Here is a 25,457-nt window from a genome sequence, read left to right as displayed (position 1 = left end):
AAAATGTCGAAGGATTCTGTTGGAGGGCGTGAAGGATCACATTGTGTTCAGCCTCCATGGAAAGGCTACTCCATACTTGATGTGGAAATCATTAACAGAATTATTCCAAAGCAAGAGCGATCAGAGGAAGCTGGCGCTCAAAGATAAACTCAAAAACATCAAATGCGAGAAGGGTGACAGTATTCCCAAGTATCTCACGAAGTTCACTCAGTGTCGAGATGAGCTGGGAAGTGTGGGGGTTACTGTCGATGATGAGGACTTGGTGAGCTTGGCTCTCCTTGGTCTTCCGAAGAGTTGGCATTCCTATCAGGACTCTTTCAATGGTCGGGAGAAATTTCCAGGATGGGAAAGACTATGGTCAGATCTTGTGCAGGAGGAGATCAGGCGGAGTACCAGGGATGGATCTTCGTCAAAGGGAGCTGATGAAGAGAATTATGCTTTGGCTGCCAAAGCAAAGAAAGGGAAGAGCAAGAAAGCTTCTCAGTCTGGTGCGAAAGGCAAGAAGCAGGATATGTCCAAGGTGAAGTGTTTTCACTGTCACCAGCACAAACACTATGCCACTAATTGTCCGCAGAAGAAGAAGAACAAGCAAGCTGCTGGATCTGCAGGGGGAGAGGCCTTAGCTTCTCAGTTTGAGCTTGATTTTTCATTGATCGCATACTTGGTTTCAAGTGTGATGGGATCTGAGTGGTTCTTGGACAGTGGTGCGTCTTTTCACATGACAGGAGATAAATATTTGTTCTCTGATCTGGAGGACAAAGATCTTGGAGTGCACATCGAGATGGGCGATGATGGTAGATACAGTGCGACCGGTATCGGTACCATTTCCTTTGAGAGGGAGTCTGGTAAACCCTTCGTATTGAAGGAAGTCATGCATGTTCCAGGATTGAAGAAGAATCTTATCTCAGTGGCGATGTTAGAAGACAAGGGGTATGATGTTGTTTTCAGCGAGGGAAAGGCTTTCGTGTGCAGCAAGACAACTGGTGAGACCCGGAAGGTAGGGGTTCGAGTGAGGAACCTTTATCAGTTGCATGTAGATGGATGCGCAACAATGGCGGGCAAGGCAGAAGGATTGGTGAGCCGGGATGATGGCGAGTTGTGGCACAGGAGATTGGGTCACCTTCACCATGGAGCCTTGAAGATACTGCAGCAGATCACTACAGGGCTTCCTAATGGCACACTTGTGCAGTCAGATCAGTGCAAGGGGTGTACTTTGGGGAAGTTTGTGAAAGCCACCTTTCACGAGAAGGATAGTCGCACCACGACGATCCTTGAGAGAATTCACACAGACATGTGTGGACCTTTCTCAGTTGCTTCGACAGCAAAACACAGGTATTATGTGATTTTTGTTGATGATTTCTCTCGTAAGTGCTGGATCTTCTTCATGCAGAAGAAGAGCGAGACATATTCAAAGTTCTGTGAATTCAAAGCACTGGTCGAGAAGGAGTCAGGGAAGAAGGTGAAGGCTCTTAGGAGCAATAATGGTGGTGAATACATCTCGGACGAGTTCAAGGATTTCTGCAAGGCAGAAGGGATTCGTAGAGAGCTCATAGCTCCCCATAACCCATAGCAGAACGGGATAGTTGAGCGGAAGAACAGAATGATTGTGGGTGCTGCATGGGCAATGTTGCATGATCAGGGCCTACCCCTTCACTTGTGGGTGAAAGCATGCAATACAATAGTTTATGTGCAGAACCGTTGTCCTCATAGGATACTTGGCATGAGTACACCTCAGGAGACTTATTCTGGTAAGAAGCTTGATCTTTCTCATTTGAGGATTTTTGGTGCTAATGTTTACATGCATGTGACGAAGGATGCCAGGAAGAAGTTGGAGCCGACCGCAGAGGTTGGGATATTTGTGGGGTACACTGATATGCCCCACAACTATCGTGTGTATTTGCCAGACAGTGGTAAAACTGTTGTGCGACGGGATATAAAATTTAAGGAGGAGAAAGCCATGAAGTGTTTGCTTGAGAGGGAGCTACACTTGCATGTAGATGAGGAGCTATTAGTTCCTAAGGATGAGCTTCAGGACGTGGATCAGCCACAGGACGAGGTTCATGGAGTGGAAGAGACCACTCATGCAGCGCCAACCATCAGAGGGTGAAAGTGCTTGACAGAAGCTAAGCGACTGGCTCAAGATGCAGAGAAAGTTGTAGGACCACCTACAACCCAACGCAGGCAGAGACAGTCACCTGATCGGTACACTGGATACATGGCTCTTATGAGCAAGTGTGTTGTGACTGAGCCATCCTCTTTCGAGGAAGCTGTGGAGGATCCCGCATGGGTAGACGCCATGGTGGAAGAGTATGATTCTATTGTCAGAAACAGTGCATGGGAGATTGTTCCTAGACTGGAATGGAAATCAGTGGTGGGTTCGAGATGGATCTACAAAGTTAAGTAGGCAGCTGACGGGAGTGTGGAGAAGTACAAGGCAAGATTTTTTGCCCGAGGCTTTTCATAGATTGAGGGGATTGATTATGAGGAGACCTTTGCACCTGTCACAAGGTATTCTTCCATACGGATGATTCTTGCTCTCTCAGCGCAGATGGGATGGCACATTCATCAGATGGATGTGAATATTGCGTTCCTCAATGGAGTCATTGAGGAGGAGGTGTACATTGAGTAGCCCGAAGGCTTTGAGGTCTTCAGTAGCGAGTCGCATGTGTGCAGGCTCAAGAGAGCGTTGTATGGGTTGAAGCAAGCACCACATGCTTGGTACACACGGATAGACAACTATTTCACAAGACTTGGATTCTCCAAGAGTGAGGCGGATCCTAACCTATACCAGATTGTGGTGGAGGGTAAGTTGCTTATCATTGTACTATATGTTGGTGATCTGATTCTAACGGGTGATGAGTTGTTGATACTGTCATGCAAGAAGGATCTTGCTACAGAGTTTGAGATGAAGGACTTGGGCCTCCTTCACTATTTCCTAGGATTGGAAATATGGCAGCGCAATGGTGGATTGTTTGTTTCTCAGGGCAAGTATGCTCGGGAGATACTGGAGAAGTTCAACATGCATGGCTGCAAGCCTATTGATACTCCTCTTCCTGGAGGTTGGAGGAAGGAGGATGCCACTTCGGGAGAAGAAGTGGATGCCATTGTTTATCGACAGTTGGTGGGGTCACTGATGTATTTGGTCAATACACGACCTGATATATGCTATGCAGTTAACCAGCTTTCACAAGCTATGGTTAAGCCTACCAAGCTCTTCTGGAAGGCGGGCAAGCATGTATTGCGCTACTTGAGAGGCACATCGGGATATGGTTTGTGGTACATACAAGAGGATGAGGTGAAGCTGTGTGGTTTCACGGATGCAGATTGGGCAGGGAGCCCAACGGACAGAAAGAGCACATCAGGAGGGGTCTTCAGTATTGGATTGACAGCAGTTTCTTGGTATAGCAGGAAGCAGAGATCCGTGGCACTCAGTTCAGCGGAGGCCGAGTATATGGCAGCAATTTTGGCTGCATGTGGGGCTATATGGATGAGGAAGATCCTGGTTGGTTTGTTCGGTTCTCATTTGGATCCTACTGTGATTTACTGTGATAACCAGAGTTGCATTAAACTCTCGGCTAATCCTATATTTCATGATAGATCTAAGCATATTGACATCAGGTACCATCATATTAGATATTGTGTGCAGCAGAGGATCATGTTGCTTTCATACATTCCAACGGAGGATCAGGATGCTGATATTCTGACGAAGGCTCTCACCAGGAGCAAATTCGAGTACCACCGAGGTAGGATAGGGGTTGCTGATAATCCATATCTTGTCGAGAGGGAGTGTTGAGATTGCAACAAGATGATGGAGCTTAGTGAAAAGAGTCGCCTTCACTAAGTGGGCCCACAGGCTATTTTTGGCGCAAGTCTATTTTTAGACTATGTCTATTTTTAGACATATGGATCATGTCTATGGATTGCAGGTTGCTGTTTATGGATGATTGGTCAAGTTGGAAAAAACATATGGACTTCTATTTTTGATCAAAGTGTGAGTGATCATAGTGTGAGTGATCAAAGTCTATTTTTAGACTGGCTGTCAAAAATAGAAAAGTCAAATATTATTGTCTCATAATAATATTTGGACTATAAACTTGATCTTATTCTCCTGGAGCACTTCAGTTTGAGCTACAGAGGTGGCACATGCAACTGTCAGAAGGAAATACGCTTTTCTTATGAGTCAGTTGAGTTGTTGCATGCATGACTTCAGTTAGAACTCAATCAGTTGAGTTTGGTGGAGTTGATTGTGGAGTTGATGGAGTTGTGTTCAGTTTGACTTAGTTAAACTAGTTGTAATTAGTCTAACTGCAAATAGACTAATGATGAGTTGTTAAACTAATTATTAACTCATGATGCAACTAATGAATACATCAGTTAACTCAGTTGCATGTCAGTGCATGTTCAGTTCAGCAGGGACAAGTGTTAGAGAATCAGATTGCTATCAGTTGTGACTATAGTTGTGCACCAGATCTTGCACAATCAAGGGATTGAGTATGCCAATGAGTTTGCTCACGTATTTGCCCAGTATTGTAGCCTTTTCTCACATCCAACAAAGTGTGAGTGATTATTTTGAGGTGAAATACGAGTTTGGTGAGCCATTCTCATCAGTTCTTGAGCAGGTATTGAGCAGTGGAGGCAGGCAAGCAGTGGAATAGGTTTGGAGATCAGATCTGAGCTGTATTATGTGTAACAGGTGGAGCTGGTACTGGATTGCTTATGATAAGCATTATACTTTGTAATGTTACATGTTCTCAATCATTAATATATAGATAGTTGGGGTTTTTAACGAGATGCTTTCCCCGGGATACATACTGTGTTAATGTGTGAATGCTCTTGATGCTTTATTGTTATTGATGCTGCTATATTGATGATCAACATAGAGGAGCTTATGTATTGTGTATGTATTCCGCAATAGTACATGATCAGGATAATCTCTGTTGAATATGTGTTAAATTATTCAAAATTTCTACAGTGGGTACACTTTGGGATCCCACAGTCTATCATCTCAGATCGGGACAACAGGTTCCTTAGTACATTTTGGTCCAGTCTATGTTCGATGCTGGACACCAAACTCACTAAGTCCACAACCTTCCATCCTCAAACTGATGGCCAGACAGAGGTTGTCAACAGGATGATCGTACACATTCTGCGCATATACAACTCAAAGCATCCACGCACATGGGACGAGAGCCTCCCCTATGTTCAGCACAACTACAACCGGACTCTCCACAGCTCGAATGGCCACAGCCCTTTTCAGGTGGGCTTGGGATTCCAGCCACTATGTCCCATCGATCTGGCCATGCCATTTGAAGCTACTCACGTAGATTCTACTCATGTCCAGTCCGAAACAGATAAGGAAAACAAAGTCATTGAGCACATCCAACATATTCGCCTGTAGGTCTATGACATTTTGGAGAAATCAAATGCTAAGTACAAGCAGCGACATGATCAACATCGGGTGCCACACAAGTTTCAGGTGGGCGACAAAGTTTGGTTGCATTTGCAAAAGGAATGCTTTACCGGAGCCTATCAGAAACTTAGACCACTCTGATATGGTCCTTACACCATTACCAAGGCTGTGCGAGACAATGCATTTGAGCTCAGCATTCCCCCATTCCTTGGCCTACACCCAGTGTTCAATGTGGACCGCCTTCGGCCATACTTTCCACCATTACTAGACACATCCGACATTGCAGAACAACTCACACCCATAGAGTTAAATCCAGATTGCATGGAACAAGCTGCAACTGATCGGATCATGGACACACAGATCAAGCACACTCGCCAGCAGAATATCCAATTGTATCGAGTTGTCAAAGCAGGCCAACTCCTTCACCAGGGCAAGTGGCTCACCAGGGACCAAGTTCAGCAAAAGTTCCCTCATCTCACAGAGGAACTCAACGCAATGGGGACCATTGCTTCCTAAGGGGGGGGGGAATGATCTAGGTGGATATTGGTGGCCACCCGCTAATTCCACTTGGATCCCTACCAGTGCTTCTTTCAGTTTTTCAGTTTCCTTAACTATAGCATAGTTTACTATTTTTAGCAGTTTTTCGAGTCCTAAACTTCTGGAGCCGTTTTAAGGCACTAAACGACGTTTTCTGGGAAATCTACTGCAACAAATTTTTTGTCAAAAAATCGTCTTTTCCGTGGTAGTCCTCGGAGAGATCTTTATAATGGGCTATCATGCGTGTCAAACGGAGATAATATGACCAATTCGCGACCTTGGGAAGTTGGCTGTCCAACTCACCCCAACAGGGCCCACAAACTCTTGGTGTTACATCTCCTCGGGTTAGGGTTTTGGTTGTTTAGGGTTTTCTCTTATTGTTCAATAATAAAAGGCCCTTGAGCCTCATTGTAAGACAATTCAGAGGCATGTAGCCACCACATCTCTGCTGAGAGATAAGCTACCATCGCCCTAGCTGGTTTATTTCCATTACTGTTTGTAAGCATATTTCAATATTTTACATTCATGAAATGAAGTATTATTTCTGCTGCATATATGTGTTTATGGTTATCTCCGTAATTTTTTGCGTTCCTATTTAAGTTCGGATCATGCATGGAGTTAGAAATTTTTTACACAATTCACCCACGGGTAACTATCCAAATTATTATTCCAAATTTCTCATTAACCGTTAGATGGAATTTTCATCTTTACAAAGAGTAAGTTACATAACTGTTAACAACCATTGCTGTAGCATACTAACATAATTTTTTTGATGTAACCTTGCATCCATTTCATGATTCCTTTAACCAAATTAATTAATCATATACTTGATATTATGAACATCACATGATGCAAGGAATCAACATCATTAAACTAACACAATAAGCAATAATAGCATTGAACACTGATATACCCTAGAAACCCCGTAGGGTGAAAAGTAAGAAACATTTAATTTTATTATTAAATGTTCGTGAGGGTGTTCATCCCTCACTCAATGTCTTATAAAGGAGTCCATCCCTTAACCATTGTCATAAAATATTACAAATAAATAACATTAAAATACAACACATATAGCTAAAATCTATTACAATCATCATGAAATCATTTACCCACAAATCTCCACTCTTTATATGTTTGTGGCCTGTTTGTTCCATCAGTGGACCATCCTGCATCTCACACTCATTTGCATGGACCATTAGTTCTCTACCTTCCACAATGTTAAACATAATCTATATTTTTGACGAGTCACCATCCTTTCTTGTGATTTCTATCATCAACAAGATTTGATATCATGATTACATAAAGCATTAATCAACCAATAATAAAGATTTAAAAGCGATCCTTTAACATCTATTAATGTGCATACATGAGATGTAAATATAATATCACAACATGCTTTTTCTAACAACAATGTCCATGCATTAAATATAAGAAAATAGTTCTCAAGCATGTCAAAATAAATACCACATTACTATGACCCTTCTCACTCAACCACACGTTATTTTCCAAAGGAAAACCACTGTAACCATCCATTTTTATTTAAAGGATACTAACATATTCACTTTGATATGTGTGCATGTAATTAGATAAAAATTTATTCAAGGAAAGTCAGCCCCTCAAATTTTTTCTGTGTATGTAACTAAGTAATTTTTCTAATAAAATATTACTATTATTATAATACATACAAATGCATGCCTCCTTCTAAGGGAAAGCTAACATAATAGATATCATCATCGTGCATGAAAATTCAAGTCCCTTTTCCAAAAGCATCTTTCCCAAGATAGAGTTATTTACAAAGTCTATTGTACACACAAAGACATGCTCTGTTCTAAAAGAAAACTATTGTGTTAGTCGTTATTTCTTGTGTGCGGATATATGTAATTTTCCAAAGGAAAGTTAATGCAATTGTTGCATGCAATTACTTGTTTTCCTTTCCAAGGTCTAACATAATAATTATTCTTTTATGCACACAAATTCATGTTTCTCTTTAAAATATCTAACACAATAGTTCTATTTTAGTGCATGTAAAGAATTTCAAGAAGCCTATCACAATTTGAAGATTCCTTATGCACACAATACATATCTCTTTCTCAAGGAACCTATCAAAATTAAACATATACCCCTTTGCAAGGAATTAACACTATGACTATTATTCTTGCATAGAAATACAGAATGTGAATACATAATCTTTCACATAATAGCTATTATTCTAGCGTGCAACCACAACCTTTTCCAAGGAGACTATCATTATAGCTATTATACTTGCATGCAAAAATTATATTTCCAAAAGGAATTAACATAATAGTTATGACACTTGCATAAAACTACATGTTCTTCTTGTTGGAAATAATACTGGGGGGGGGGGGGGGGGGGGGGGGGGTGAATCAGTATTAGCAAATCACTAACTTTTTCATTTCCATACTCAGATTCATATATGCTACTTCAGTTAAGGGAACCCGCGTGTACACGCAACTGTGTTTAATGCAACTAGCGTATATCTAGTAAACTTATGATTCAGTTAATCCATTATATGTTGATCTTTAATCAGTGCATTAGAACTTCATTAAACATATAAGTAGTAAATAGGTGCAGTAAAACCGAACAGATCATCACACACGAGAAGCACACATGAACACCATGATATAAGGTGGAAACCCAATGCAGGACAAAAACCACCTGCTGCTGTTTTCTTTAAGATAAGAAATACCTGCTTACAATCTTGTACTGGTGCAGACTCCAACCAGTACGCAGGCACTCACCTGCAGAAGGCTACAACCTTCTCTCATTCTCCAGCTTCTACTGGAAGGGAGATACAACCCCCTAGCTCTTGTACTAGCCGATATATTTACTAGTACATAGGTGCTAACCTACAAAAGGCTACGACCTTCTATTTTCTTCCAGGGACCACGTTTCATAAATTTTTGGACTGGATCCATCAATACAAAATCAATCACCACTACAATACGACCATCAACTATATCTGCGTCATCAATCTCTGAATCACCCAACTACTGAATCACTGAAACCTTGTCATCAAAACACAGTCACTAGAACACAGAGCATAACTCAGAACCCTGCAACAACCACTAGAACCAACAACAACCTCAAATATCAAATCTCATAATGTATATACTACTTGGCTGTGTCAAACTGGTGTGTATACGCCCTTTCACCAAAGGGAACCCGCCTACAGATATGAAAATAATTACTTATACCTTCGCTGCAATTTTCTACTTCACATATACCCAGATCATCAGATATAAAGGATAAAACATGTGTCAGTATTCAGATCTAAACTATTCATGACCATACCATATAATGATAATGCATTTTATTCTTCATGATCCCGGTCCATCAACCTTCGTTTGCCACATAGCTGCATTCTTAACAAAGCATCACATACCCACAACCTGCATACTAGATCTCACACTTCATCAGATATTCATCACTTTCACACTTGCACTTTGGCCTAATGATCTTCTTCTCCTTATATAGGTTTAGGCCTCTCTCAATACCATGGTCCAAAACCACGTAGGACTGATACCTTGGACCCAATACCTGGGGTCAATACCTCGGACCAAATACCATGGACCAATACCAAAATACCATGGTCCAAATACCACGGATCAAAATTTAGTTTTTCAACATGTACGCGCCTTTCCTTCTGTGAATGTGCGTGTGTATGTTATACACATCTTTGTATATAGTTAACCTACGTGTGTACGTGACTTGGTATATAGTGAACCTGTGTATACCTTTATTTCTTCATTCTTGTTGTTTACCTGCTATATCGTGACTTTCATTGGAGAGAGTTGCCATCAAGGACAACACTTGTGTCATACCTATATCATAATGCCAACAATCTCCCCCTTTGGACTTGATGGCAACAACCACACCAAGTCACTCTCCCCCTTTGACATCAAGGCAAAGGGTGGACCAAGATATTCTCTCCCTTGATATACATTCTGCTATCCATACTCCCCTTGAGTACATGCTGAAATCTCTGATTGAGCTCCCCCTTTGTACATGCTAAGATGTATCAATCCATTCATGCTCCCCCTGAGCACATGCCGAGTCTACAAAAATATTTTTCAAAACAATAACATGACTCTACAACTCAACTAAGTGAGTATGACCTTCCTATCATCAATGAATCATACATACATCAATCTCCCAACCGAGTGGGGATACACCATTTTGACTCATCCTCCCAACCAAGTGGGGATATAGCAAATGTTTATACATGACCGAAATAGACATTATTACATCATCCTTCCCATGCAAAGTGGGGTTACAAATTAGGTCTTTTCATGACCTTTACATCAAATGATATACATGACTTTTATAACAATGACCAACAATATAAACAAGACCATGATAGTCATCAGCAACTATCATACACCATATATGATCTGCACCATAAGCATCTGTCACCAACATCCAGACCTGTAACCTGCAATACCATTCTCTTGGCCAACCAACAATAAGTAGCAAGATGTATCATTTAGCCACATAAGAATCATCACCAAAGACTTCTAACCATAATGCCAACAATGCATTATTCGAAGCACATGCTCCCCGTGAACCTGTGCTAATCAACATATACCATGACTGAACCATATCAGACTTATTTTCTTGAATCTTTTATGCTACTTTTTCTTTAGAGCTCCATATACGTGACTCTGCAGCCTTTAACTCATGTATATACACAACTTCTCTTCATAATATCTACATATGCAAATTGGAATACTGAAGGTTTACACTTTCAGCTTCCCCTGGGTCTGTTATGTCTGCTAACTGAGTTATGCCACATCTTTCCGACACTAATTCTATCTTCTTCAATACCTGAGATTGAGATGATGTATTCTCCTTTTGCTTTGGTGTCTAAATTTTGCTCCTGCATTCTTTTACTTTATGTCTAAACTTGTTACATGCATAACATCTTACATGTTTCATATTCCTTTTATTGCAATCAATAGCTTTGTGACCAAACATATTGCAAGCAAAACAATATCCCTTAAAGTACCTAGAACGTGATGATCTTTCTGTGTGATGGTCTTGAACCATTCTACTTCTGCATCTGGCTGCAACATGTCCAAGATTATGACATTCATAACATTCAACATTATTCATCGGAGGAAATAACCGTCTATCACTTCCACAGTTAGGAGCAAAAGATTTTCTTTGAAGAATTTCTTTCCTTGGTTGTTGCTGGGTTGACCTCTTATCTCCTTGTTGAGCATTTCAGGTTTTTCATTAGAGTTCCTTGCCTCACCCTGTGAGCTAGATTCACCTTCAACAGTTTCATAAAAACCAAGACCAGTTTTGATAGTAGGGGATCTTTGACTACTAAGAATATCATCCAAAATCTTAGTACTGTCTTGAAATCGTAACAGTTTATCCTTTTCTTCTAATTTACCTTTTAAGATATTTACCTCAACCTGATGTTCTTCTTCCTTTTCTAGATATTTCTTCTTTATGTTTTCTTTAGCTTTTCTTCCTTTTTCCACTTGTTGCCTTAATTCGAGCACTTCATGTTCTTGTTCTTCAAGAGCTTCTTCATTCTGCTTCTTTGATTCTTCAAGATCTTATTTTAGAGAGAGGATCTTAGATTCAAGTCTCTAGATTGTTATGCTCTGATCTTTTACTACATCCTACAGTTGCTCCCTTACTCTAGTTACTGTCTCCAGCTGAACTTTTAATCTGGTAACTTCTTCTTTTTCTACGTCATTATTTTCATATGCCATGAGAAGTTTAATTTCTTGATTATATTCACCACTATTGTATGAGTCATCACTATTATCATGAGTATAATAACTTCTATTTCCTTCTTCAGACATCTTCCCTTCGTTATGAGGGCATCTAGCAGCGTAATGACCAACTATACCACAAGAAAAACATTTGAAAGGTAGCTTACCTTTGAACCTTCCTGATCCTCGTTGAAGCTTCTTGACAAAATTTACTTCATATTCTTCTTCTGAAATGTATCCTGATTCATTGAGTTTTTCTTTTCCCTTTGTCGATACTTTAAATGTAGCTTCTCTTATATTTGATGGTCCTCCTTTTCTCATTTCAAAAGCAGTTAAGATTCTGTGAAGCTGCGTCATAGTGATATTCTGTAGATCCTGCTTTTCTTCTATGGTAGACACTTTGGGTTCAAATTTAGCAGACAAGGATCTCAAAACTTTCTCAACTAAGACAACTTCCTTAATTTCTTCACCCAGATTCTTCATATAATTGACAATCTCATCTATACGTAGGAAGTAATTAGCTATGCTTTCATCACTATGCATCTTAAGAGTTTCATACTGAATTCTGAGAGTTTGAAGCTTAGAACGTTTTACCTAAGCGTCTCCTTCGTAGCTTAGAATGATTTTGTCCCATATTTCTTTGGCTGATTTGAGCTGCATGACCTTGACAAACTTTGATTTTGACAGAATTGCCAATAAGATGGTAACAACTATTGTGTGTGGAGCATGATTGTTCAGAGGTCTTTGTTTCAGCTAGATGTATACCCTAGGAAGTTTGTACACCCCTCCACATGGGGGTCTGGGGGGGCTGATCTCCCATCGGTTGGGGGGTTCGGGGGCAACGCCCCCGAAGCTAAAAAAAGATGTAAAATTGCCTTGTAAAAGTATAGTAATTTCTAGTCAATCTGGGCAAATCATTAGGCAGATGATCTGACGGTAGAACTTATGTTTAGTTTAGGGTTTTTTTCCCTAGAAGGAAACCCCTCTCTTTATATGAGGGCATTGTATTTGAGGCTGTGTAATAGATGTGTATTCTGTGAGCGAGAAATGGAGAGGTGACACTGTGAGAGAAAATAGAGGATATTACAATGGATCTGCTGTAGGTTGTGTCTCTTCATTTTGCTGGATAATAGAAAGGAAGGACTGGCTGTTCGGGGTGGACGTAGCCCAAACTAGGTGAACGAAGTATATCTGTGTCTCTCTTGTTTTATGCGTTTTCTATGTTTAGATTTCTACAATATTTTATGTATTCCATTGCTCCATAATATATAATATTCTAACAACTGGTATCAGAGCCGAAGGTCTATTTGGCTGATAAACTTGTAGGAAAGAAGGGTTCCTGGTTCGAGTGGGAGCAATGGTGGAAGATGGTAAGTTTAGGGTCGAGAAATATAAAAACCAAAACTTCTCACTATGGAAGATGCAGATGGAAGATTATCTGTATCAGAAAGATCTATACCTACCATTGGGCAGAAAAACAAAGATGCCGACGGGTATGACAGATGAAGAATGGAAGCTTCTCGATAGAAAGGCACTCGAAACAATACGGTTGTGTCTCGTAGCGTCAGTTGCCTTCAACATTTCGAAGGAAACAACGACATAGGGTTTGATTAAGGCATTGGAGAAACTATATGAAACACCCTCGGCCTCAAACAAGGTATTTCTTATGAAACGGTTATTTAATATGAAGATGTCAGAAGGTGGATCTGTTGCAGACCATTTAAATGATTTTAATACTATTACAAGTCAGTTATGTTCTGTAGGGGTAAACTTTGATGATGAAGTTAGAGATCTGTTATTCTTGTGCTCATTACTAGAAAGTTGGAATGGTTTAGTAATGGCCATTAGTAACTCTGTTTCTGGATCTAGTACGTTAAAGTTTGATGATGTTGTTGGTGCTATCCTTAGCGAGGAAATGTGACAGAAAAGATCTGGTGAGACATCGGGTAATGCTTTGAGTGCAAAGTATAGGGGAAGAAAAATGGAAAGAGGAAAGAGCTCAGGATATCGTAGTAAATCAAGGAAAGGCAGATCCAAGTCTAGATCGGGGATAGTGTGTTAGAAATGCAGAAAGAAAGGAGACCTAAAGAAAGACTGTAGATCTCGGAAGGGAAAAGAAGGAGATGCACAGTAAGAAAACAATCATGAAGCAAATGTGATAGATGAGGTGTTGCAATATGCTTTGATTCTTTCTTTCGAAAATATTACTGATTCCTGGGTGGTATATTTAGGGGCCTCATTCCATGCCACACCTGATAAGAAATATTTTCATGACTATGTTCAAGGAGATTTTGGACAAGTCCATTTGGGTGATGATAAACCCTATAAAATTGTTGGAATGGGTAAGGTTCTTGTTACACAAAAATATCATCACCATGATTATTTTCAGTCAGTATGGGTCTATCATTACTTGTACTGTCCTCCTAAGCAAGTCTCAGACCTCAGCTCTTCAAGTCAAGCTTTGAAAATGAGAGAAAGAAATTGAAAATCAATGAAACTCTGGTTCCGCACTTTCTCTCACTATTACCTGCGGTCCCGCACCTTCTGTTTACAAAAACTGTGGACCTGCCTACTCTGTCCCTAAAGGTGTGGGTGCGGACCCCTGTGAAAGTAAAAAAGGCGCAAGTTTATTCTAAAAAACTCACTTTGGATTAATTCTAGATGATTCTTGAAGGAATTTTGACGTGGATTTGCCGCTCTTAGGTGGTTCATGCATCCCAAAAGAGAAGGAGCTAATCCCTTGATGAGAGGAGCTATCCCTTTGAAGGAGGGCTTTATCCCTTTGAAGGAGGACCTAGTAACTTCCCTCCATTACACTATAAATTCAGGCATTGGGCTGGTTGCTAAGGAGGTTAGAAGCTGAACATTTTTGAGGGTAAATGCTGGTGAAATTAAGACTTCCTAGTTGAGATTAAGAGGAGAGATCACATACCTTTTTGGCTTCATTGGGAAGAGAGTGAAACTTGTCAAAGTAGAGGAGAATTCTTGCTGGACCCTAGGAGGAGCTTGTACAGTGTCAAGGCATAGGTTGTAAAGTTCTTCTTCTTTTGAATTAATACAATCAAACTCATTTTTCTCAACAAGTATCTCATGTTATTTGTTTCATGAACTCCTTGACTTTCATGTTAAATATGTTTTATGATATTGGCTTTTCAGGTGCTATTTAATTTTTTTGCTTGTTTGTGTTTGTAGATTTGCGACAAAGGAGCTCATTTGAATCGAAGAAGCGAAGGCTTCCACAAACTCGCGTTGGACCTAAGGTAGGCCCTAAAACACTTGTTTGACTTTGTTTATAAAAGCGTATTTAGAGAAAGATAGTGTCTGGATGGTTTTCTTGTCCTTAGGTCTTCTTTAGATTCTAGGAAGGTCTATCTTGTCCGTAAGATCGACTTATTCCGTGTGACAAAATGCCGACTCCACTGGGGACTTGATTTTTTCCTTGTTTTTACTTTGACTTGAGAAACTGTGTTTTTGTTTATGTTTTTGGCTTGTTGTGTGTGGAATTGGGTAGAGTTTGTAGATCCAGGGTTATTTTTCATTTTTCATAGCTTTGGGAGAGGACCGCACCCTAGCCTTTTGACATAGTGCGTACCTATCCACACCTTTGCTTTTAGCACAGAGCGGGACCACACCTGTGTTAACTGTGGGCCTGCGGACCCTGTCAAAATTTTGAAAAACCTAAGATTTCCTCTGTTAGTCAGCTTAGTTTTTGTTTAGAAGTTATTATCTACTGCCCAGACCTGCATATAACCTGTCAGAAGCTTTCCTTAGGTTGATTTCATTGGTGTTAGGGTTTTAGGTGAAATTCCTAGGAGTTTTGCTTGTTGGGCTCGTTTTTCATTTTGGTCTTGTAGTAGCTCTAAGCTTAGAAGCTGTAGGGACCTCAGATCACCTTGGTGTCTACCAGCCTTCTTATGAGTCTGACCATTTATGAAATCTCCCCTTGTTGAGGAATCCGCTTTGTGTTTTCTCTTTACAAAACTTCGAAAAGCTTGTGTTTAAAAGTTTGGATTTTCATTTAAAAAAAAAAGAAAACAAAATTGGTTGTTCTTGACTGATTTGTGATTCTGCATAAATTGGTCCTTAGCTTACATCTAGCTAAGTAAAACATCCTTAAAAAATACATCTTGTAGGCTTTGACTTCAAATAGGTTTTTATAATTTATAGATCTCAAAGTTAGTCATTTCCATAGTTTTGAGTGTTTTATAAAAAATAAAAAAAATCTCTTTTGGAAAAAGTTTGTTTTTTATAGTGGTTGAGTGCTTTGAAACAAAAAAGGGAAACTTTTGTGAAATAACTAGTTGTCTTGTTTTGAGTGCATTGGAAAGGACAAAAGCTCTTCTTTTAATTTGTTTGTTAAGAAGGATTTGTGTTTACAAAGTATTTGCATTCTCAAACTCTTTCTTAGTTAGAAGTTCATCGAAGAGAAAAGATTGTTTAAATCATCTTAGGTGCATTTTTAGTGATTTTGAGTCGAGTCTTCATAACACGAGTTTCATCTCCACACCTTTTGACTTAAACAAAAACCAATAAAAAATAACGCTTAAAGTAAAATTCATCTAGCAACATTTTTATTTCTAGGGCTCTGATACACCAACTTAGCTTAGGCTAGTGTCTTGGAGTAGGAGAGTAATTAACTCTCCAAGACAGTAAAAACAAACAAGTAGCTATATCTTGTGATAGGGAAGAAATCCAATTGTTACATTTATGCTCTGGGAAAGCTCCTCTTAAAGGAGAAGCACAAGATCGTGTCTGAACCAGTGTGGGAATCAATCCTTCCTCATTGGGAACGATGCTAGATATTCACGTATTAAAAATGGTAAACCTCGGATTAACCATTGTCGAGGAGCTTGGGGTCACTTGTTGGTAAACCTTGGATTATGTCAAGGAGTCTTCAAGGGGATTGAGCTTGCTACTCTGCCCTTGCGTGCGTATCGGATCATAGACTGTTCCTCCAGGTATATTTGTTTTAGTTGGTAACCTTAGTGGCCATATTCTTTAGGATTCTTCCTGAGGTGATAGTGGTGGGAAGATTGCACTGTACCTGGAGCAGACGTCGGCTAGACTCACTTGGATTTTCTGGGGGGTTCTCTTCACTCGAGACGGTTAAGTGGAGGAACTTGTGCTAGTCTATTCATTAAGCAGGTTGCTGAGGTAACTGTTCCAACCACCATTTCTGTATTAAACTCTGCGACATTGGATTTCATCACCAACTAGTGTTTTCAGTACGAAAAGTTACTGTTTGTGTGTGTTTGATCTCCTAGATTCTTTAGGCGTGTGATTCAAATTTGTTTGGTTCTTTAGAGGCTTTAGGTGGGTTTCATTGAGATTTTACTTTGTTTGCGTGTGAAGTAGTTAAAAGTTTTTAACCATGGCTGAATTACCGAGGAAGTCCCGTAGACGTCCGGGCCAACCTCTTGAGTTTTCACCGAGCCAGCTTGAAGGCTTGAAAGTCCTCGTAACTCCTAGAGATAGTAGAGTTGGGTCACCTGAAGAAGGAGAGTCTTATTTGGTGGTACATCCTGATTTTCAAGCGTTAGTAGCAGATTATAATCCGCAGTCAGTGTCCGTTTCTGAAGTTACTAGTAGCTTTTCATCTACTAGTGATATAGGTGAGGAACCTGAAATATCTGAACCTGAAAGTGAATTTTCTGCTACTCTGACATCGGGGTTTGCTTCTCCAGCTTCTAGTGGTCCTGGTTCACCTAGGGTAGAAAGAGTAATCACCCAAGATCTTCCTTCTGGACTTATAGCTATTGAAGAACTTGCTACCCCGGAAGAAGAAGTAGGAATCCCTATCCCTGAAAATCAACCTGTTATTGAGCTAAGGGAGCGTGAATCAATTTTTTATAGTCCACCTAGGAGCAGTACTTGGTATCTTTCTTTGACTAATTTCTTAGAAAACCCAGGGTTAAGTTTTTCACCACCTCGTGTTCCTTATCACCCAACACCTAGAGGTTATTATCCTCCGTTAAATATGTCAAGACAGTCGTCCATGTTTACTCAATCACCCGAATCCTTGTTGTACGACGGTCCTTCTGTTCCCTCTGGGTATCAGTCACTTTCTGGTACTTTTTTGGGGGCATCTCCTCAACCCATTGAGCAAGGGTTATTAACTGAAAGCAATGGTACTAAGCTGTTGAGCGTAGAAGATATTCTCATGATGTCAGGTTCTATTCCCAATCCTCAACCTCAAGGTGGCCAGTTACCGCCTGGGGGGAAGCCTCAATTATTGCCTGGGGGGGAACCTCAAGGTACCCAATTTGCATCTGGGGGGAAACCTCAAGGACAGTACATACCTACAGGACAGTACGTTCCTCAAGGTCAACCCCAGACTCAATATGTACCCCAAGGTCAACCCCAGTATCAATTTATACCTCAAGGTCAACCCCAGTATCAGTACGTGCCTCAAGGGTATCAACCCCAAGGTCAGTACTTGAACCAAGGTTTCCAACCACCCTCCGGTCAAATGTATGTTCAAGGAACGGGAAATGTACCTTTAAATTATCAATCCTACCCTCAACCCGGTTATGGTCCTGAATATTCTCAACCTATTATGGGTCCATACCCCAGAATGAATATAGTGTGGGATCCATCGCAAACTCAACAGGTGTTGCAGCCAAATGTACAGTTGTCATCTCAAACTGGACAACCCTTAGTTTCTAGTATACCCCAGCAACCAGTCCAATCTAACATTCAAACTTCTGTACCTTCAGTAGTTTCTCAGCCTGGGCCTAGTATGCCTTGTACTCCGCCTCAAACAACTGCTACAACTGCCGCAACATCTGTTCAATCTACCCCACCTACTTCTAGAGTATCGACAGCTCCAGTTTCTACTGTTCTTGTATCTACTCCTCAGACATCTTTACCACCATCTGGATATACGATTCAAGCTTCAGTTCAGATGCCTGTAGGACAACCTGGTTCAAGTACGATTGTCACAAGTCAACCAAAATTTACTTATCAACCATACCAGGGACAGTACCAATTCAGTCCTGCTGTGCAACAACCAGTATATCAGTATCAACCATACCTTGGGTACACTTATCAACAACCATAGCAACCCCAGTACGGTCCGGTTAATCCTAGTTTTCCGGGAGGATACAATATCCCAAATGCAATTCCTATTCCTAGTTATCCTGGATATCCTCCTCCTGGGGCTAGTCTCATGACCCAGAGTTTTAGGGACCCTAATCGTCAGTTACCGTTTATCGCAACTTTGGACTTGCCTGACTTGTCATGCCTAACGAACGATCCCATTAATTATCTTTTGTTTTGGCCGCCGATGCCGAATAAGTTGCCTAGTGATATTCCTAAGTTCGAAGGCAAATCAGGAGAGGACCCGTCGAACCATGTGATGACTTACCACCTTTGGTGTGCGTCTAACTCCATTTCAGATGATTCAATCCATCTAAGACTTTTCCAGCACACTCTAATTGGTCTTGCGGCCAAGTGATACATTGAGTTACCACGAGGCACTTTTTATAATTTTAGTCAGTTAGCTACCTCGTTTTTAACTCATTTTTAGTTGCTAGTCTGATATGACAATGGCACGGAATTGTTAACTTCGTTAAAACAATCGACATCCACTTACATTTCAGATCATATTCATGAGTGGAGACGTCGACGGTGTTTAGTGAAGGTTTTTATTCCAAATCAGATCTTGGCTAAATGGTTTGTAAAATCTTTGTTTCCAAAGATCACTGAAGATGTAGCTAAAGCCAGAGTTGTTACTGAGGAGAAAGTAATTGCTCAAGCACAGTACCTTGACTTGGTCTATACTCAGTCAGGTATGTTACACGAGAAAATCCTCGATCTTCCCAAGCAAAATCAAATCGCTGCAGCTCCTTCGGGATCTCATGCCTCCGATTGTATGATTGGTACGGTTAACACTAAAAGTAAGAAGAAGTCTTCCAAGAATTCTTCTCCTATCATAACCTTGCCTGATTCCCCGATAGGAGATTCTTCTGCAGAGATTTTTGCCGATATTCACGTTGTAGAGTCATCTGCAGCCAAATCAAAATCTGGTGGGAAGAAGAAAGGAAAGAAGAAGAATAAAACAGACAAAAATTCGAAGGAGAAACCTAAAAAATCAGAATCCAATGATGAAAAACACAAACCTTGTTATCCTTGTCTCATTTGTGATGATGAACATTTTACAAGAGACTGCCCTCATCGTGCAGAGGTTGCGAAGATTATCAAAGGTTCCCAAACGCCTACTGTTTTGAAGGATCCTTTTCCAGCTCAAGACAGTAAGATGATAGGTTCTTCCTCGAGTGCCAATGAAGAACCCATACTGATGATGTCCCATGTTAGGATTGCGACTCGATCGCAAGATTATGGTAGTAAAAGTCCTGTTGATGGTAAAGAAGCAGAATCTTCTCATTCTAATCCATCAACCTCAGCTCCCGGTTCCGATCCACTACAGATCGAGAAACCTAATCCAGACTTGGTAATCAAACCGCCCGCCAAGGGTATACTTCGAAAGTCAGCTTTCAATCCACATGCGAGAGCGGCTTAGAACTATAACATTGTTGAGGATTTAGCTATTTCCCCTCAGCAATGTCGGATTTGGAGGTGCTGCAATCATGTCTAGCACAACGTAAATTACTTTTGTCGGCTATAGGAGCTGTTGACGTTCAGGACTCGAACCTAATAATTTTCGATCTAGAAAATAGTACACCGTGTTTGCCTCATCAAATGGCTTTCCAGATTCCAGTGATAGTAAAAAACAGGCCTATACATCGGACTGTGATTGATGAGGGAGCCTCAACGTGTATTATGTCGATACAGTGTTGGAGATTGCTTGGTTATCCTTCACTAAATCAATCCCCGACGATTCTAAAGGCCTTTGATGGCTGTGGGTTTCATCCTTTTCGCATTCTACAGGATTTGCCTATAGCGGTTGAAGGAAAAACCGTTAATCTAGATGTGGAGGTGGTTGATGCCCCTCTAGATTACAACCTTCTCTTGGGTGGAAGTTGGTCTTACGCTATGACAGCGGTCGTTTCATCGGTCTTTCGGGTTATAAAATTTCCTCATAATGGAAAGATCGGAACAATAGACTAGCTGGCTTACTTTTCATCCAACCCAGCCTCTTCGGAAAGTATTCAGGATGTCGGTAAAATGACTATCCCGTATAAGGATGTTGGAGTAGGACTAGTTAAAGATGCCGGTTTACTGGGAACTTTTCCTTTTCCTCCAATCAACGCATCTTCTTCATTTGCAACCATTCATATGATTATGTCAGACACCATTGTTTATGATGATCCTTGGATCATTCCTTCTGAATCTGAGATAGACTCATTTGGTGATGTCATGCCTTTGAGTCCATATGAAATTGAGTATGAGGCCGTGCAATCGTTTACCGACCCATCTTCAATCGAAATTGACATAATGAATGTGGTCCGTGAAGAATCACTTTTCAGACCAAGCTCGGATTTATTCACGTTTTCTGAACTTGTTCACTCTGATGAGAAAATTCGTGAAATCCTATGTGTAGATGATTTACCATGGGAAGATCTCCATCATAGATCTTCGTTTTTACCCGAGAACGATCGTTTTGAAAATGATTTTTCATCAATCTTTACGACTGAATATGTCAAGGAACCTCAGAATCCAATGAAACATCCTGATTTCGAGTTAAATTTGGGGAACATCTCTCGAACTATTCCTATTGACATTTCGGTTAAGCCTGGAATTGTTGAGAACATTCATATAGGTACCTCGTGTACAGATGACGAAATTCAAATATACAAGGCCCTATTTCAAGAATTCCGCGACGTGTTTGCATGGTCCTATGAGGAAATGCTAGGAATTGATCCCACGATTGTTGTTCATGAGATCAAGACTTACCCAGATGCTAAACCCGTCTGGCAACGTTTGCGTCAGATTCACCCAAGAAAAGCTGTTGCAATTAAAGCAGAAGTTGAAAATTACTCAAAGCAGGTTTCATTTATCCGATCCCGTTAACGGATTGGGCATCGAATATTGTTCCGGTTAACAAAAAGCAAGGAACAATAAGAATATGCATCGATTATAGGGACAGTAATCGAGCCTGTCCAAAGGACAATTACCCAACTCCCTATATCGATCAAATCATTGATGATTGTGCCGGCAACGAAATATTTTCCTTCATGGATGGTTTTTCCGGATACAATCAAATCAATATTATACCTGCCGATCAACCAAAAATGACTTTCATTTGTCCATGGGGGACATTTGCTTATTGCAAGTTACCTTTTGGGCTCAAGAATGCCGGAGCAACTTTTCAAAGGGCCATGTCTTATGCGTTTCATGACATCAAGCACATTGTGCAACCTTATCTCGATGACTTGCTTGCTCATTCATTACATCGAGCATATCACCTCGTCCATTTACGAGTAATCTTTATGAGGTGTAGGCATTATCGGATTCAGTTGAACCCACACAAATGTGTCTTCTGTATAGAAACGGGTCGATTACTGGGGTTTGTAGTTTCGAAAGCCGGCATTCGCATCGATCCCTCAAAGGTCGAAGCTATTGTCAAATTGCCTCCTCCTTCGAGTCTTCGCCAACTCCAAAGTTTCCAAGGGAAAGCAAACTTTTTACGACGATTCATTCCTAACCACACCGAGGTTACAAAGGGTTTTACCCGGTTGTTTAAACAGAATACTCCATTCTATTGGGATGAGATAGCTTAGAAATCTTTTGATGCACTTAAACACGCGTTGACCCATGCACCGTTATTGCATCCTCCCAACTACAACCAGGATTACTTCTTGTATCTCACCACCTCTCATTCCACCATTGGAATGGTCTTAGTTCAGGAAGATGAATTCAGAACTGAGCATGTGATATATTACCTTAGTCAAACTTTAAATCCAACTGAGCTAAAATACTCACATGTGGAGAAACTGGCTTTGGCAGCTGTTCAAGCTGTCCAACGTTTTCGTCACTACATTTTACTACGTAAAACTACAGTGATTTCAGATTGCAACCCTATGATCTACATTTTGACCAAGCAATTGCTAGGGGGCAAGTACTCTAAATGGATTGTCATCCTGCAAGAGTTCGACTTGGAATTTGAAAAATCTAAGTCTATGAAAATCTTTAGTTTTTGCGGAATTAATGTGTGATTTCCTGCGTGCTGACACGGAAACTGTGGCAGAGGAGCCTATTGCAGACGAATCCTTGTTTCTAATTAGCACTTTAGATCCGTGGTATGGGGATATCATCGTTTATCTCCAGACCCAATCCTTTCGGCCAAAAATTTCAAGGTCAGAACGTCGAAAAATTCGATTTCAGTCCCAACAATATAGGATTATTGGAGATACTCTTTATCACCGTGGGGCGGACTCTGTTTTTCGACGTTGCTTAACTCACGAAGAAGCATAAAGGGTTCTAAATGACTGTCATTCTAAAGCGTCTGGCGGTCATATGTTTGGGTATGCCACAGCCCAAAAGATATTGCGCGCTGGCTACTTCTGGCCGTCTTTGTTTAAAGATTGTATTACTATGGTCCGAAAATGCCACAACTGCCAAATTTTTGATCGAAAGATGCGCGCTCCACCTGCTCCTCTCCACCCTATAATTTCCATTGGTCCTTTTGCCAAATGAGGTATCGATTTTATTACATGTAACTCTCACTCGGCCGGGGGGCATGCGTATATCATCCTTGCGGTAGATTATTTTACCAAGTGGGTCGAGGCGATGCCTACATTTGAGGCAGACGGTAAGACAGCTGCAATTTTCATGTTCAATCATATAATTGCTAGGTTTGGTGTCCCACAAGCGATAATCACTGATCATGGGCATCATTTTCGAAACGTTATGATGACCAAACTTACAGGCCAGCTTGGTTTGCGTCACGATAGTTCAACCCCTTATTATCCACAAGATAATGGTCTGGTTGAATCCATCAACAAATTTTTAGTCATCATGATCCGATGAATCATTGGGATTCATCGGTTGAATTGGCATAACATGCTATTTTCAGCGCTTTGGGCGTACCGAACTTCAGTAAAAACATCAACAGGGTTCACTCCTTTTCAACTAGTCTATGGTATGGAAGCTGTGCTACCCATTGAATGCGAAATCCCGTCACTGCAAATGGCCATCGAGTTACTTCCAGCCACTTCCGAAGAGGAAAAGCGTTTGTTATACTTGGCTCAATTAGATGAGAATCGACGTGATGATGCGTTGGCGATCAAAACTCATGCAAAACGTATGAGAGCTCAGTATGATCGAAATGTGACCCCTCGAAATTTTACGGAAGGAGATCTTGTCTTAGTTTACGATCAAGCTAATGATAAATTAGGCGCTGGAAAATTCGTTCCTATGTGGCATGGTCCCTATGTTGTCAAGCGAAAGCTAGCAAAAGGGGCCTATGAATTGGTAGACTTTGACGGGGACTCTTTGGGTAAACCCATAAATGGTCTTTACCTGAAGAGGTATTATGCTTAAAGAATGGGTATGGAGATCTTTAGTTAGGATAGCTTTTCTTTCTAGCTGGTGTGTTTTATTTTAAACAGTGTGCTTAGCTTAGAGAGTGTTTTTTCATCATTATTCCTAATTATCTTGGTTTTACTCTTGATATTGCAGATGTCGATGCCTCTCCAAACATACATTGGTTTTGCTGATGGTGCTTGTTGTAATACACGGAACATTTCTTCCGCAGTTTGGGTTATCTATTCGCCCTCTGATGAGTTAGTATCTATGCATGGGGTAAGCCTCAGTCAAACAACGAACAACATTGCTGAGTATAGTGCAATGATTGAGTTATTATCTGAATCTATTTCATTTGGGATTCAGATTTTGATAGTGAGGTTAGATTCTGAACTCATTGTATTACAACTTAATAGAGTGTATGCCATTAGAAATCCAGTGTTATTAAGATTATTTTTGAGAGTGTGTCTCTTGGAACGTGAATTTGATTATATTGAATATCAGCATATTCCAAGATCTTTAAATACATTAGCAGATGCAATTGCTTCTTGAATGTTAAATAGACATTTGCAATAACCATACATGTAAATTTAAAACCATTCCATAACATGATTTACAAGATAAACGGTAATAGTGATATATATATATATATATATATATATATATATATATATATATATATATATATATATATATATATATATATATATATATATATATAGATAGGAGTGTGTCAAAAAAATACATCGTCCTTGATCATAGGTTGAAAAACACCTCATGATCGGCAAAAATGATAAGTACAAAAAGCAAAAATGTCATATGTGCCCACAATAGGCGATCATCCTAGCACTGGTGAGGATCTCGATAAGAAACCACTGCAAGGGCCACCTTGCAAAGGAACCTCCTAAAAGGTCCTGGGACCCCAATCACATAGCGCTGAAGTCGACAAGGAATGTGATCTATAGTGGTCTCCGGAATATCTCCTGTCAAACGCTCGAGATGACCCTCCAACTCGGCCAAAACCTCTGTTGATTCGTCCTGTGGGGCTGGTGCGGCTGCAACTGGTTGTTTCCTCTCATAAGGCCGGAGAGCGGCTGGTCGCTGTGGACCCACATCTACATTTGAAACTTTTGCTATTAGTTTTGGGACGATGGAAAAATAACAATAAAAATTAAAAAAAGGAAAATGTTGAAAATGATTTTACCTGAGTCATCCCACTGCTCTCCTGGTGGAAGAGCCATGTCTAGGTCACCACGAAAATCTACCCCAGCGTAAGGGAAGTCTTGAATAGAAAAAACCTGGTTTTCCAACCATTGGAAATACTTAGGTTTGAA

This window comes from Pinus tabuliformis, chromosome 3_2 (assembly GCF_031772625.1).
Source record: "Pinus tabuliformis cultivar Carrire ecotype Pingquan chromosome 3_2, CPIR1, whole genome shotgun sequence".
In the NCBI taxonomy this organism is placed as follows: domain Eukaryota; kingdom Viridiplantae; phylum Streptophyta; class Pinopsida; order Pinales; family Pinaceae; genus Pinus; species Pinus tabuliformis.
This window is presented reverse-complemented; position numbering follows the sequence as displayed.